This window comes from Oryx dammah, unplaced genomic scaffold (assembly GCF_014754425.2).
Source record: "Oryx dammah isolate SB20612 unplaced genomic scaffold, SCBI_Odam_1.1 HiC_scaffold_28, whole genome shotgun sequence".
NCBI classification, from domain to species: domain Eukaryota; kingdom Metazoa; phylum Chordata; class Mammalia; order Artiodactyla; family Bovidae; genus Oryx; species Oryx dammah.
In genome coordinates this window covers 15,923,539-15,939,981 of record NW_024070212.1, presented here as the reverse complement: position 1 = coordinate 15,939,981, position 16,443 = coordinate 15,923,539, and the positions used below count along the sequence as shown (strand labels likewise).

Below are 16,443 nucleotides of genomic sequence, written 5' to 3'. Positions count from 1 at the left end.
TTTTCCTCTTCATTTCTAAAAACCAGAGTGAAGCAATAAGGAAGACAAAGATCAGCAGTGAATCTAAATCTTTGATCAGTCAACAGAAGAAAATATCACAGTAATCCAAAACTTAATAGAACAGATATTAATAGGCCCAGAAGACAATTACTCAGTCCTTGGAAATAAAATGACAGATTTCCTGAGTAGAAATGAAGCAAGATTTCACCATCACCAGTATTAATGGAAACAGTCTCCAATGCTCTTTCCACTTCAAAGGAGATGGTAACTTTGAATGCATCTGGAGAATCCCATGGACACAGGAGCCTGGCAGGCTATAGTCCATAGGGTCGCAAAGAGTCAATCTGAAGCAACTCAGCATGCATGCCATTGAATTAATCAGATCTCCTGTCACCCGCTTAAGGATGTGCATGAACACCAGTCTGTTTCATTTTACTCCTGCCTGTAGGCCCTGAATGTGGGGTATTGGTACCAGCAAAGGTAACACCCTACTCTGGGCAAGTGAAGGCCTACTAATAAGTTCCAAGTTCATTAAACAAAATTTAAATCTAATGAATAAAACAAATCACCTTAACTCTAAAAACAGTGAAATGGGAATGAGGAAGAAGACAAATAACTTACCAATGAGCAGGAAAACTAGTTAGAAAGGAAATCTGAGTTGTATAAAGCATTTGGTCTTATTTGCCTTAACATCCCCGTTCCCTGAAAACAGTGATTTAGCAGTGTTTGGCTCTCTGCCTCTGCCCACTGGGAGTTTAATAGGGACTCCAGTAAGGAGTTTCCATGAAAGCAGTCAACTGGGAACTATACATGTTCATTCTCATTGAGGTTGTCCTGATCTTAAAAGATCATGGTGACAAATCAACTTACCAAAGTTTTAAAAAGGTTTAGACTAACAGTTTTTCTTTTTTTTTTAATGTTTGGCTGTGCTGGGTCTTTGCTGCAGCATATGGGCTGTGGTGTGTGGGCTTCTCATTGCAGTGAAGCTTCTCTTGTTGCAGAGCACAGCTTCAGTAGTTAATGCATGTGAGCTTCGCAGTTGCAGCTCGAGGGTGCTAGAATACCGGCTCAGCAGTTGCCCTGTGGCATATGGAATCTCAGTCTGAGGACCAGGGATCGAATTCCCTGAGGACCAGGGTCTTTTGCATTGGCAGGCAGATTCTTAACCACTGGACTCGAAGGGAAGTCCCATGTTTGACAACTGATTGGTTTGAAGGCCATTTCGAACAAGTAAAATTTTCTGTTAAACTGTGTACTCCTCTTCCCAACAACTGGCTACAGTTAGACGGCCAATAATCGAATCCAGAGATATATGCTTTTAAGAAAAGAAATGCTAACAAGATACAGAGGCACTTGAAGACAGTACTCATCACTATCCAACCACACTGCTTCCCTCAAATTTAGATTTAAACTGAGCTGTTTTAAAACTTTCACAGTCTGCTGGTATGAATGTAAACTAGTACAAATTACAGGAGGATAATTTAATATCTGACAAAATTTTCAATGTGCATGCCCTTTGGTCCAATAATTGTATTTCTAGAAATTTTACCTACAGATACACTAAAATGTATGTAAGATGTTTCACTGGAACCCTGGTTATGACAATACACTCACACACTAGAAACATCCTAAATATTCCTCAGTGGGGATAGACTGGGTACAAACTAAAGTATATCCATACAATGAGATACTGTACAATCACCAAAACAATGATAAACATGTACGTAATACACACATACACATAGTATGGTATAATGCTAAACAATCTGAGCCAAACAGTCAAAACTTCCTGATTCTGTATCCCAGCTCTTTTATTAGGTCTGTGACCTTAGGGAAATCACTTAACCTCTTTGTGCCTCAGTTTTTTTATTGTAAAAATGGAGGTACTGTGAGGATTAAACAAGTTAATGTGAAGTGCTTAAAACAGTATTTGCACATAAAAAAGCCCGGTAATGTTAGTTATTATTAAAAAACTTATCCAAGGTAATTCCCTGGTGGTCCAGCGATTAGGACTTGGCGTTTTCACTGCCATGAGCCTTAGTTCAATCCCTGACTTGGGAACTAAGATGCAGCAAGCCACAAGACGTGGCCAAAAACAAAAGAGACATACCTAAGGTGATATGGGCAAGCAATTACAATGGCTAAAACTAAAACAACTCAAGTTAGGACAGATACAGATAGATGGAATAAAGAGAGGTTTTTGAAAGTAGAATTTTCAGGATTTGGTAAGCTTAAATCACACTCTGAACCAAATTGTAAAAGATGTTGATATGTTGTTTCCTAATATGTTGGTTACTTAATTTATAAACACACTGTATCTAATGTTGTAGTTATTTTAATAAATGTCTTCTCTTCTGGACTATGTATCTTCTTGAGGACTAAAGTTTTATAATTAATCTTTACTTGCTATACAACACTTATGTGTATGTCTTTTACATGGTAGATATACAATAAATACCTAATACCTATGAATGTTCATATGAATATATGAATACCCAGGCTTTTTCAGTTCCCCACAACCAGCAGATTTAAGTGGTTACAAAGTGAACAGAGTGCTGACACATGGGTAAAGAGATCCAAGTTTTCTCTTTTATCAGTCATTTTTTCTAGACCAAACTAGTCGAGGATAGAGAAAAACCACCTGGGGTCTATATACTCTAGGAACTAGAAAAATAACCCTGTATCACTTATTGGAGACTTGGGTTTTCTGATATAATTTGAGACTTAAGACTACAGATGAAAAAACAAAACAGACTTTATAAACTAGGTAATCAGCACTAAGTTTAATAACATAGCAGTACTCAAATTATGTTTATTCAATGCTGACTAAGAGAATAACAGCAATAAAAGTTATTAAAGAGCAAGACTTGTAGACAATAGGAAAGGTACATAGCCATAAACTTGAATATTCTTTCCCAACAAAGTTTTGATATCCATGAAAAGATTTTCACCCTCAAAATTTTCATTTAAAGAATAAGCAAATTCTCTATATATAGATTTGAAAAGAATCTCCTGTATTAAATGAAAAAAAGATGTAGACAGCTATCTTTTGTGTAAAAAGAAAAACTAAAAAGAAATTCACATATGCTTACATATACATAGAAAATTCTGAAATGACAGAAAAGGAATAACGATGATGTTTAAAACTAGGCAGGTGAGAAGTGATGAGAAACTTCTCATTGTGTGTCTTGATTTTTTTTTTTTTTAACTTGAGGACTTCTGTGGTGGTCCAATGGTTAAGAATCCACTTGCCAGTTCATGGGACACGGTTCTATCCCCAGGCTGGAAAAATCCCACATGCTGAGGGGCAATTAAGCACATGTGCCACAACTACTGAGCCCACACCCTAGAGCTGGTGAACTGCAACTACTGAAGCCCAGCCCAAGTGCCCTGGAGAACATGCGCCACAAAAAGAAAAGCCACCGCTGGACTTTGCTGGTAGCAGAGTAGATAGGAAGCCGCCTGCCAATGCAGGGGACATGGATTTGATCCGTGGTCCAGGAAGATGCCACAAGCCGCAGGCAACTAAAGCCATATACCACGACTACTGCAGCCTGTGTGCCCTAGAGGCTGTGCTCTGCCACGAGAGAAACCACCACAATGAGAAATCTGTTCACCTCAATAAAGAATAGCCCCTGCTCACCACAACTAGAGAAAGCCCACATGCAGCAACAAAGATCCAGTGCAGCCAAAAATAAATAAAATAAATTCGAACCAAACTTTTAACAATAAATAAAATGCTCCAACCACAGCAATTCATTTATAAGAGCAAAAGTTATCCAGAGTAACCCTGCTTCTAATACTGTAAAGAAAAATATGTGATCCAAGGAGCTGGGTGAAATTAAAATTTTCTATGACAAGGACCAGCTGCCATATTATAGTAACAGGATCCCAATCAGTTTAGTTTTACATTGTTTGGCCCAATATAAAAAAGGGATATGAAAAGAAAAACACAACCTAAAACTCATATGTCATCTCAAGGGACCCCAAATAGCCAAAACAATCTTGAAAATGAAGACGAGTCAGAGGACTTACACTTACTGACTTCAAAATTTATTACAAAGCCCCAGTTACTGAAACAGTGTGGTATGAGCATACAGACAGACATACAAAGCAATGGAACAGAATACAGACTCCAAAAATAAACCTTTGCACATATGATCAAATGATTATCAACAAAGATCAAGACCATTCAGTGGAGACACAACTGTCTTTTCAACAAATGGTGCTGGAAAAACTGGATATCCACATTCCAAAGAATAAAACTGGACCCTTACCTTGGAGCATATACAAAAATTAACTCAAAATGGATCGCAGACCTAAAAATAAGAACTAAAATTGAAAAACTCTTAGAAGGAAACACAGGAGGAAAGAGCTTCATGACAGAGTTGATAACGATTTCTTAAATATGACACCAAAAACAGCAAATAGTAAACTGGATCTCATCAAAATTTTGTGCACCAAAGGACGTTATCAACTGAGTAAAAAATAACTCACAAAATGGAAGAAAGTATTTGCAAATCATATACCTGATTAAGGATTAATATCCAGTAAAAAGAACTCCTATCACTCAATGACAACAAAACAACCCAATTTAAAAATGAGTACATTGCTGGTGGGAATGAATAGTCACAAAAGAAAAGAGACAGTTCTTGCTATTGTTCAGCTGCTAAGTCGTATGCAAGACTCTGCAACTGCGTGGACTGCAGCATGCCAGGCTCCTCTGTCCTCCACTGTCTCCTGGAGTTCGTTAAAATTCATGTCCACTGAGTCAGTGATGCTCTCTAATCATCTCACCCTCTGCTGCCTCCTCTTCCTTTTGCCTTCAATCTCTCCCAGCATCAAGGTCTTAGGGAATACTATTCAGCCTTAAAAAGGAATGAAATTCTGCACATGCTACAACATAGATGAACCTTGACGGTATTATGCTAAAATTAAATAAGCTGGACACAAAAGGACAAATATTTTATGATTCTACTTATATGAAGACCCTAGAGTACTCAAATTTATAGATAAAGAAAGTAGAATGGAGGTTGCCAGGTGCTAAGCTAAGGAATGATGGGCAATTATTTTTTTAATAGGTACAGAGTTACTATCCGCCGGGCACAGAGAAGTGAAGTTAAGGTCTAACAACTAGTTAAGTGGCAAAGTAGAAATGTGAACCCAAAACTTTCTAACTGTAGAACTATACTTTTTAAAATGACCAAAAGTTATTCCAGTGTAACCACAGAAGGAGATTTCAACTAATTATGTAAAAACACCCCAAGATTAGCACCAATACCAGACTACTTTCTCATATCCAGATACCACAATTATACTTATACACAACACTGAGAATAGTTGACTTGGAAAGATTAAAAAGAGAGAGAGCACAAAGCTTTTCTAGACAACCAGCAAAAACTAATGTGCAGTCTAGGCAACATACAGATGTGGTAAGCAGCCCCCATAACAAAATTAAAATGATTACTCCAGTAAAGCAACTATACTCCAATAATAATGAACTTTAAAAAACGATCACTTCCAAAGGCTTCTTCAGCTAATTCTTAAAGCTACAGAATAATAAGTGAAAATCTCACTGTTCTCCTCTAATACCTCTTTGTACCATAAAAGTGCCCCTTATACAGTACTTTTCACACTCTTAAAACCCAACTGAATCTAGAAGACAGCACAGAAGTGACATAACTACAGACACTGTCGTTTTGCTTTTTTAAAAATATTTACTTATTGGGGACTTGCCTGGTGGTTCAGTGGCTAAGACTCAAGGCTCCCAAGGCCGGGGGCCCGGGTTCGATCCCTGGTCAGGAAACTAGATTCCACATGCTGCAACTAAAGATCCAAAATGCTGTAACTAAGACTTGGTGCAGCCAAATTTATTTATTTATTTGGCTCCACTGGGTCTTAGCTGCGGCAAACGGGATCATCAATCTTCATGGCAACATGCAGATTCTTTAGCTGCAGCATATGAAATCTAGTTCCCTGACCAAGGACTGAACCTGGGCCCCCCTGCCCTGCGAGCATGGACTCTTAGCCACTGGACCACCAAGGAAGTCCCTCTAGTGTACTGTATTTCACTCCTTTCCTGTGAATATTATCAGGTATTCAGTCAGCCAGACTAAAGGTTTAATTTGGAAATAGAAACCGCTCAGATTCCAACCTTGGTTATATTCTTCTTGGACACCTACCACTCTGTCTTTGACAAAACTGGGAACCTACGATTTAATTCCAGAAATACATCAAGGCTTTGGTAGCATCAGTGAAACAATCAGGACTTCCCTAGCGGTCCATCTGCCAATCAGTGCAGGAGACATGGGTTAAATCCCTGGTCAGGGAAGATTCCACATGTCGCAGGGCAACTAAGCCTGTTTGCCGCAACTACTAAGCTCATGCACAGCAACTACTGAACTAACTCTGCGTGCCCTGGAGCCTGTGCTCTGCAACAAGAGAAGCCACAGCAACGAGAAGCCCATGCACCACAACTAGAGAGCTGCCCATGCTCGCCACAACTAGAGAAAGCCTGTGCACAGTAACAAAGACCCAGCGCAGCCAAAAATAATAATTAAATAAATACTTTTAAAAATGCAACAATCAAAACAGTTCATAACAAGTGGTACCCCTTTATGTACAGTAATTCATTAGATCTCGAATTTTTACACCACTATTTAAGCTAGAGACATCTTATTCCTTTGGACCCTCCAGGTTTTTCAAAGCTGCACTTGCTATTTTTAGGATGTTTCTGTCTGGGACTTCACTGTGGGTCCAGTAGTTAAGAGTCCACCTGCCAATGCAGGGGACACAGGTTAGATCCCTGGTCTGGGAAGACTCCGTGTTCTGTGGAGCAACTAAGCCTGTGAACCACAACTACTGAAACCCAGATGCCTAGAGGCCATGCTCCACAACAAGAGTAGCTGCCACTCGCTGCAACTAGAGAAAGACCCAGCACAGTCATAAATAAATGAATAATAAAAAGATGTTTCTGTTCAAGTAAATACAGCTGTAAAAAGATCCTTTTCCAGTCACCCATATTCCTTGAAAGTTTTCAGTGCAATGTTAATGAATTATACAGAATTCAACTGTGAAATAGCTTTCCATGCACAAAGTGAAGAGTTAAAAATGCAGGCTAATGAAAACTTAAGACTGAATCTTAGCGCAATAAGAGACCCATATTCTAGTTTCCATTTACATGGCAGAAAATAATCTGGGTTTCAAATATTCTAAGAAAATAAAACTTTCAAATTCACAATGCACTCAGGTAAAGACTTCAGTGAGCATTCTTTACTAAGTGAATTATAAAATGAGAAAAGAACAGCATTAGAGTAACACAATTTATTCATGGACAGTACTACATGGGAAGAGTATCATGCTATTCACACCAAATTTCCACAGAAATCTAATATAGGGTCTTCCAGGCACACTGTCCCGGGCAGTTGCAATAAATATGACCAACTCCTTCACTCTCTTTGATAGCAACACATCAATCCAGCCAAATATATATTTAAAAGTGGTTAGAAGCTGTCCCTCCCTCCAAAATATGTTATTCTATTGAGGAAATATTTTCAACATCTTTCACTGGTAGTTCAACCTATTTAGTGGTGAACACCATTCAGGTAACCTTTATGCTTTTAAACAACAGAATACAAATCCCCCAAAGTTTTAATTTCAAGACCAGTATGACTGAAAAAAATAAAAGCTATTGTTCCTTCTTGCCTCTGATGCCCATGTCTGTCTGCATGTATCACAGAAGAGAAAGAACAGTGGGCTTTACAGATCTCTTAGTGTGAAACTACCATCCTTACAGAAAGGAAGAGCTTCTTGCTCCTGGCTCAAGGGATTCTGCTCACACACAAAGCTGAAACCTTACTCTCCTGTTTCCTAGCATGCAAGATGAAAGAAGGTGGAGGCAGCAGCTCAGTTAGAGTTATCCTCCTGGGAACTCATTGAAGGTAAGAGCCAAGTTGGATGAGCTGTGCCATTTGCCTTTGAAGATTTCATGGGGGAAAAAACTACAGCCTCCAAACCAGTGAAGTTTCTAAAAAACCATCTAGCATCACACAAAAGCAGTTAATTCCCTCATTCAAGAGTGACAACTCTTTTTAAAAAAAAAAATCAACCCACAGAAGAACTACAAGAAAGCAGATTATCAAGGTGCAGTACTATCTTCTCAAAGAGATGCTCTTCATGGTCAAATAATTTCCAGAAGCTTTGCATCCTTTAGTCATTCTTCTACCACTTCTAATATAAATGTATATTTAGACATGCAAGGCTTTGGGATCTTATGTTGTAAAGAAATCTGCCTTAACTTAACCCAGAATTTTTCAAAACCCTAATTTGATCATGTAACTTTTTTCATATAAGATCTACTAGGAAAACTATCATTTTCTTGTTTGGTTTGTTTTTGCAAAGGCAAAACAAAACTCTAAGAGAAGCGTTAAGAGAACAGTAAGATAACTTTTGGAGTCAGGCAAAATTGTTCAAATACTGGATTCACCACTTTTATTAATTTTTGAGATTTCAGCAAAACGACAACCTTCCTGAAAACTTGAATTTTCTCATCTGTAAAATTATAATACCTCCCTCACAGAGTTACTGTTAGAATTAAAATAGCATAAAGCCTTACACAAAGAAAGTACTCAACAAATGAAATTATATTTACATTTAAAAAATTCCCTTCAAGTTTCAGAAGTTGCAAAAATGCATTAAAAAAAGAAACTGAAGAAAAAATTACAGAATCCATGACTGAGGTACTCCTTGAGAAGAGTAATTTCCAGGACTTTACAACCTCTTTAACCCACTGGACTACTGAGAAAGCCTTTAAACTTGCCCTATTTAAGACAATATATAGGAACACGTCACACCTACTAATGAAAAAGGACATGAACAAAACACAAGTTATAGAAGAGTTATTTATGGTTTCAATGATAAAATGAAAGAGCCTACATCAATATAAACATGAAAAAATGAGTTGTGAGAAAAGCTCAGCTTGTGTCAGCACATAATAACTAACAACTATATACAGTGCTCTACAGTTTATAAAACATTTTTACATGTGTAATCTCATGTGACTGACAAAGAGACATAGTGAATAGATAAAACAGCTACTGATTATTTCTAATTTGAGAAAACTATGGCTTGGGAGACTTCAAGTGACTCAACCAAGGTCACACAGATAAATGGAATGAAGACACCAACTGGGTTCTTCTGTGCCCAGAATATAACAAATGGGGCATCTTCTAAATGTATGCAGCATTTTCTTAATCCATAGAATTATCCATTATTTTAAAACATTTTATAGGTGACAGACACCATGCTAGGCACTGGAGAAACAATAGTAAAAAGACATGGTATCTCTTTATTTCAGAATGTTGTCAGACCACTGGGGGGAGATATGCAATATATACAAATTAGAATGAGATCAAAGAGAAAGTATATCTAAGTCTCTTTGGGCAAGTCAAGGAAGGGTTCCCAGAGAGAGTAGCATTTGAGATGAAATTTGGAAGCTCATCTGCTAACTAAAAGAACTGTATTTGCTCATGTATAAACTGTGAAGGGAGAAAAGTAAAGCTGGAGAGAAAAGACAAAGGTCAAGATTTATAAAGGGCCCTTGATATCATGCAGAGTACCTTTAAATGATTGGAAACTACTGAATACTTCTGAGAAGGGGAAACCGAATAATCAGATCTCCATTAGACTATTTTGAAGAGAGTATGACTGATGGTTTAAAAGGGAGCAAGACTAAAAACAGAGAGAACTACAAGAGATCATGGCAATATTCCAAATAAAAGTTGTTGTAGTCCTGAACAGCAGCAATGGAAATACAGAAAAAAGGTATAGATTCAGAAATATTTGGAAAGTAACGGTTAAGAGAGAGAGAACTGACAATAATGCTCACATCTCTAGCTTCGATGACTCAATGAATCACAAAAGGCGAGTAGGTAGCAATGGAATACAGAGATGGCTACATCTATCATACAGTGGACAGCTGGAAACAAGAGAGCTGGAGTTTAGGAGATGTGATAATATATGTGAATATATATGAAGATTTTTTTCCATAATCAAGTGTTATTTACCATTTCAATGGGAAGGCAATCATTCTATCATCATTATTTGTATAATGAATGCTTCAAAATTCAAAAACATTTTAAGATCCTGTATCATGCTTACCACATTTCATAGCTTTGTTATAAACAAACAGATTTAAAAAGTTATTATTATTCCTATTTGATTAAGAAATAGTTATTGAGGGACTTCCCTGGTAGCCCAGTGGCTAAGACTTCATGCTCCCCAATCCAAGGTGCTCAGGTTCAATCCTTGGTCAGGGAACTAGATCCCACATGCGGCAACTAAGACTGAGGATCCCCTGTGCTGCAACCAAGACCCAGCACAGCCAAATAAATATTTTTTTTAAAAGAAATAGTTACTGAGTATTAACTATATGCCAAATACTGTACTAGGCATTAAACAAAACATCAAAATAAATGCAAGTCTTCACAGACTTTACCTCATACCAGGGGAGTCAATAAGCAATAAATGTAACAATTAAGTATGTCAGAAAGCTGTACACTGAAAAACAGAGAAGGATTAGGAGTGAGGGGTGGAAGTTGAAGGTGCAATTTTAAATATAGGTAGGATAAAATCTCACTCAAAAGGTGACAAGGTGACACTTAAACAAAGATTCGACTGAAGAAAGTAAGAAAATTAGTCATTTGTATTATCTCTGTGGGAAAAACAGATATTTCCCACTAGAAGGAGTAACTAGTGCAAAGGTCCTGAGACAAAGAGTGTGACTGATGTATTAAGGAACAAGCCAATGTGGCTGGGATGGCATGAGCAAAAGAGATGACAGGAGATCAAAAAAGAAAAGGGACTGACGTGACTGAACAGCAGCAGCAGAGAAGGACAGAGCATCTAATACCTTAGAGCCCACTGTAAAACCTGGCTTTTACTGTGCAAGAAATAGGAATTCAAAAATTAGGAGGCTTGGGAATTCCCTGGTGGTCTGGTTAGCTTCCCAGGTGACACCAGAGGTAAAGTACCTTCCTGCCAATGCAGGAGACATAAGAGATGTGGGTTCAATTCCTGGGTCGGGAAGATCCTCTGGAATAGGAAATGGCAACCCAGTCCAATATTCTTGCCTGGAAAATTCCACGGACAGAGGAGCCCATGAAGTCGCAAAGAGTCGGACATGACTGAGTATCAACCTTCCTTCCTGGTGGTTAGCACTCCACATTTTCACTGCTGAGGGCCTGGGTTCTATCCCTGGTTCAGGAACCAAAATCTCACAAGCCTTGCAGCAAAAAAAAAAAACAACAAAACAAACCCCAACTAGAAGGCTTACCCAAAATCATATACCTAAAAAATGGCAAAGCTAGGATTTGACCCAGGATTTCTAGACTCTCTACTTGTGTTCTGCTATTCCAGCTTGCCACTTATTAGTCCACAACTTCCCTCCTGGGAAGTCTGAATTTAAATACTCTCAAAAAACTAACTTTATAAATAAATACCTTCTAGGTTAGAGATGCACAGCCTCTCCAATTAACACATCTAATCCCCCACAGCCACAATGAGAATTCACTAATCTTAAAGTATAATCTAAATCCTAATATTCCAGCCTATATTTGAGGAGATTACAAATTCCAGCTTCCTCCCAAAATGAGACTAGATCAAGAAAGCTTTATCAGGAGACTTACAACATGACTTTCAGATTCAAGTAAAGATAATCTGAATTGCTTTTAAAAATGTAAACTAGCCAGATGTGAAAACAAATAAAATAATGGCTTGTGAATGTCAAAGTATTGTCATGTTCCTTAATAGCTCACTGCTAGTATTAATGACAATCAAGTTCACACACAGTCGAAGCTTCTGCAATTATGACGACTCTTTGAGGTCTGGGATTCACCATTTCATACCTCAAAAGTAACAAAATACTTGTCCTCATTCATCTGTTGCTTTTGGTACTACAACCCCAAACTGTTGATAGTCTCTTGCCAATTGATGGCACCTTCAAGCAAAGACCAGAGGATTTTGAGGGAGACACCAAACATTACTGAGATACTATCCATGCTGGTTAGGCTCATAATGACCCTAGGTCACTCCTTTCCTACTGAATATACTTCATATATCCATAAAAGAGAAGGTAAAAGATGAAACACGAAGGGGGAGCAATTCTACTGTCCAGAGGCTTTCATTACTACTATGCAAATACAGGAGGCTCTCTGCTTCATGAACTCTAGAGCCACCAAACCCCCAACCAGTACCTACAGAAAAAGTATCACAGGAATTACTGAGGACAAAACAAACAAAATGGCTAATATTTTTCCCCTCCAAAGTCAGTCCTTTTCAAAAGAAACTGAAATTCCTTCTATCTCCTTTCCCAGGCTTAGCCAATACAGAAGTGCAACTTTGTGTGGCACTGCCTGATAGGCTGGATCTTCCTGAGCAAAGAGGTGGACAGCTTTATGCCAGGACTAGATTTATAGTCCATCTGACTGACTGGGTTTTCTTTTTCTTCTTCTTTCCCTCTAAACTGTATCAGAGCATGCCTGGCTATTGTGCCTTAATATATAATGATGCAGGGCTTTAAGTACCGCAAAGGGTCCGGAGAAGAAAGTCCTTGAGTTCCAGTTATGGCTGAAATCACGACCTCTCTAGCAATCATTTTACTTGACCAAAGCTGGTTTGGCTTTTCTCAATGAACTAAATAAGCATTCAGAGTTCAGGGACTGCTTGTCAGCAAGACGGTTCTAAGGGGTTGCTTGTCCCAGTGAGGTGGCTAACAAAGAATACGCTCCAGTGCAGAAACCAGGATGTCACAGCTGCTATTCCCCTAAATGCGCACCTCCAGCTTGATGGGTGGAGGAGGCAAGGCAGGAACAATCAGTGAAATTGAAACAGGAGGCCTGGTTTACATAGGACATATAAAACAATGCTTAAAGCAAGAATGAATCCCCCCTCCTAAAAAAAAGAAACAAAAAGATTAAAAAAAAAAAGAACCCCAGCAGTTAGGATACTATTATTGACACATTGACTCTTTTTCTTCCACACTGCTGTTTTCTAACAAAACCCAACCTGGAGGTTTGGCCAGGCCTAGCCAGAAAAACAAAAAAGTTGAGTACAGTTTGTGGTGGGGGTGGGGGGGCAGTAAGGAGAGAAGTTTATCCAAAAAAGGGGAGGGGGACAGCACACAGGCTTTGAATGTACTTTAAGACTGAGATTAAGAACAAAATTCTCACATTTCCTTCCCCCACCACCCTGTGGTATTATGCTTAACACAGCAGTAAAAGTTACTGTCATAACTAAGATCTGAAGTGCTGATCAGGGAACCTGGTTAACGTTGTTCCTAGACAAGTGTTTGAATGCAGCCTCTATTCAGACCCTATTGGGACTGCCTCTAAACAGGAAGTTAACAGACATCACACATAGTCAGGGAAGGCAAACCACAGTGTCATAAAGATGGATGCGGCTGTCAGCTACAAATCACACTCACCTCCTTGAAAGTGTTCTCAAGTAAGGAACAGGCAGGACACAAGTTCCTAAGCCTCACCTCTTCTCAAACTGGGTCACTCAGGCTAAAGATCCAGCCTTCTGATTCCTGCTGATTATTACTCACCTACTTCATTCCTTACCATGGTGACTATCACTGCCACTAGACTAAAATACTATATTCTTCTTAAAAGGGAACACAGTACTACCAGATACATACTCCCATTAACTCCTTATTTATACAGCCTATCTGCTTAAAAAGCCCAAGGAAAGACCATCCTTGACCCAGTCCAGTCCAAAGAATTTCCAGAGAAAATATCAGTCACCAAATAACCAGCACCATTTCCAACAGGTGTGGACCTTCCCTCAAAGTATACTCAGCTCCTGCATAGCACCACCTTTAGCAGCTCCAACAGTACCTCTTTCCCAACCAAGGACCAGCAGAAATGCCTCTCTAGGACAATTCTCTACCAGGACTGCTCCAAGCACCAAAAGTATGAATCCAAGTGGTTATCTCAAGAAAGAGTTTAAGTCAGTGTATCAAAGAAGGAGCAATAAAGTTAGCACTAAACTTCCAAACAGGATAATCTTCAACATATAGACGACAACATACAGACACCATGCTGATGCAAGAAAACAAAAGTCATTTGTATGGGGAGGGGGGCTGGAAGCTGGAGGACACAGAGGAGAGATTTCTTTTCACTTTGGGTCACATTCAAGCACTGTCTACTCAAAAAAGAAACATTTTGAGAGGGGAAAAAACATTTTAAAAACTCAAAAGCATTAGCTCTTTTCTGGACACAGATCTGTTAAACCTGCTTTTACTCCAGCTGCTGCAAGTTCAAATCTCTCTGCTGTAATCTAGCCTGAAAGCATTGCTCTTTTCCTTTGCTGAAATACACTACCTTAAGTATCTCCCAGCTCTCCTCACCTACACAAAAGCCCTCTAAATAACTATTTCTCAGAAATGAGAAAACTGTTCTCAGAGGGCTACCCAATTCTCCAGGTGACAGTGGAAGAAAAAAAGGTTGATGGCAAGCTCAGTTAGCATCTACATGCCACCCAGCCACCATCAAAGCCTCCATCTCCACTTCAGTGCCAGCCCTACGAACTAATAACATCATGTGTTTGGAGGGAAGTTGATGCTGGGGAAGAATCCAAAAAGGCTACCATACCTTTATGAAGGGGGAAAGGTGCCCTGGGCAGGCAAATGGCACCCAAACCTCTGCACTAACAGGAGCAGCTATCGCCTCCGTGTAATTGAAAGCGGAGAGGCCAAAAGTAGTCTAAGTCCGGATCTGCTTTAGGAAAGGGTAAGTTCTAGTTCCCTCGGCCCTCAGGCACTGACTGAACTGGGATACAGATCCAGAGGGACCCAGAAGCCCAGCCGAAGAAAGGGACGGTTTAGTCACTACAGAAGACAAGTATCCACACAGGCTTAGACAATTCCCTTCTACGGGAGGGCGAAGGAACGGTGAACGATGAAATAAAGGGGTAAGGTTCTGCGCTCCTGATCCCTCTGCCTATATAAAGATAATCATCCCATGTTTCCCTCACCCTTAAGGGTCCCCTATTTGTCCCAACCGCCGGCAAAGAGAAGACTGAGAGTAGGGAGCGGCCCCCGCACCCTGAGGGCACCACTGGGGGTGGAGAGAGTTAAGGGGGGCGCGCTAGAGAGGAAAGGAGGGGAGCATGGCGGGCATGAGGCAGTGAGTTAAAGCGGGGAAGGCGGGGGAAACGGGGCGCGAGGGAGGGGAGAAAGAGTAAAAGGAGAAGAAATGAAGGGACACGAGCTGGGGGCGCGCGAGGCCGAAGTGAAAGACCGGGGCGCGCGCGCGGAGCGGGGGAGGGGGGAGGGGATGAGGTGAAGGGGGAGCGCGAGGCGGGGGCGCGCGGTGCCGGGGTGGGGGAGGGGGACGCAAGGCGGGGGCGCGCGGGCGGGCGTCGGCTCGCGGGCGCTTCCCCTCCCCCCGCCCCTCCACCTTTCCCTTCCCCCACCTCCGCCACCACCGCCTCCTCCCAGCCTCCCTCCCTTCCTCGCTCCTCACCGCCCCCGGGCGGGCGGGCGGCCAGGCTGGCCTAGGCCAAAGCTCCTCACCTGGCGGTGGCGGTGTAACTCCCGGCTAGCTCGCCTCCTCAGGCGGCGGCGGCGGCGTCGAAAAAGGAAGAGGCGACGGCACAGTAGGTTCCGGACCCCGCTGACGGGACCGGGGGCGGGGGTGGGGGAGGGGGGCGGGCCGGACCCGGGCGGGCGGGCGGAGCAGACACTGCGGTACAGACGGGGGCAGCGGCGGCGGCGGCGGCTGCACCGGCGGCGGCGGCACCACACAAACAAGGACGCTGATTGGGCAGCTGCCAAGCACCTCGGCTCCGCCTTCCCCACACGCCACGACGCCCATTGGGCGACCTGAGCCGGCCTCCCCGCCCTTCTCTTCTCGGCCATACCAATAGGAGACGGGCTATCGGGGCTACACCCCACCCTTGACGAGTGAGTGGCTGAGGAAGTGATGATTGGCGTACGTAAGACCCAATCCTAAAAGGAGGAGGGGGATGGTCTAGCGGGGGCGCGTTAATGGGTACCTCGGCCAGTCCCAGACACATCCGGGTCTTCAGCAGCCCATTAAGTGTCGGGGGTCAAAAAATCGCTTCAGGCTGCAACTTTACCTTAGAGACGTTTTGGTCCCCAGGCAGCCGCCGTACCCCAGTATCCCCAAACCGGGATTCCCCTTTGGCCTGCTCTCATTCTTCCAATTCTAAAGATGGAGACTGGCGAACGGCGGTGGGGTCTGCGTTGGGTGGTGTTTCATCGCGACAGAATCCAGGAATTTCACGATAGCAATAGCTTGAGGCGCTCGGGCCTTGCAGTCTGTTTGGGGCGTGGCCTGTCTCCGTCTGCCAAAGGCCTTGAGCTTCCTGGTCTTCATTGTACCCCAGCACGGTCCTGTCGTGACTGAACCACAACTGGGG

At 41.5% G+C, this 16,443-nt stretch overlaps 1 protein-coding gene across 1 annotated transcript in view; it reads right to left on the bottom strand.

The window, feature by feature from the left end:
• GATAD2B (GATA zinc finger domain containing 2B) overlaps positions 1 to 15,795 on the bottom strand; it is a 79,466-nt gene extending 63,671 nt beyond the window's left edge. The window contains exon 1 of the mRNA XM_040230516.1: positions 15,575 to 15,795. The gene's annotated coding sequence lies outside the window, so the exon portion shown is untranslated. The remainder of the gene's footprint in view (positions 1 to 15,574) is intronic.
• Positions 15,796 to 16,443: the final 648 nt, after the last annotated feature.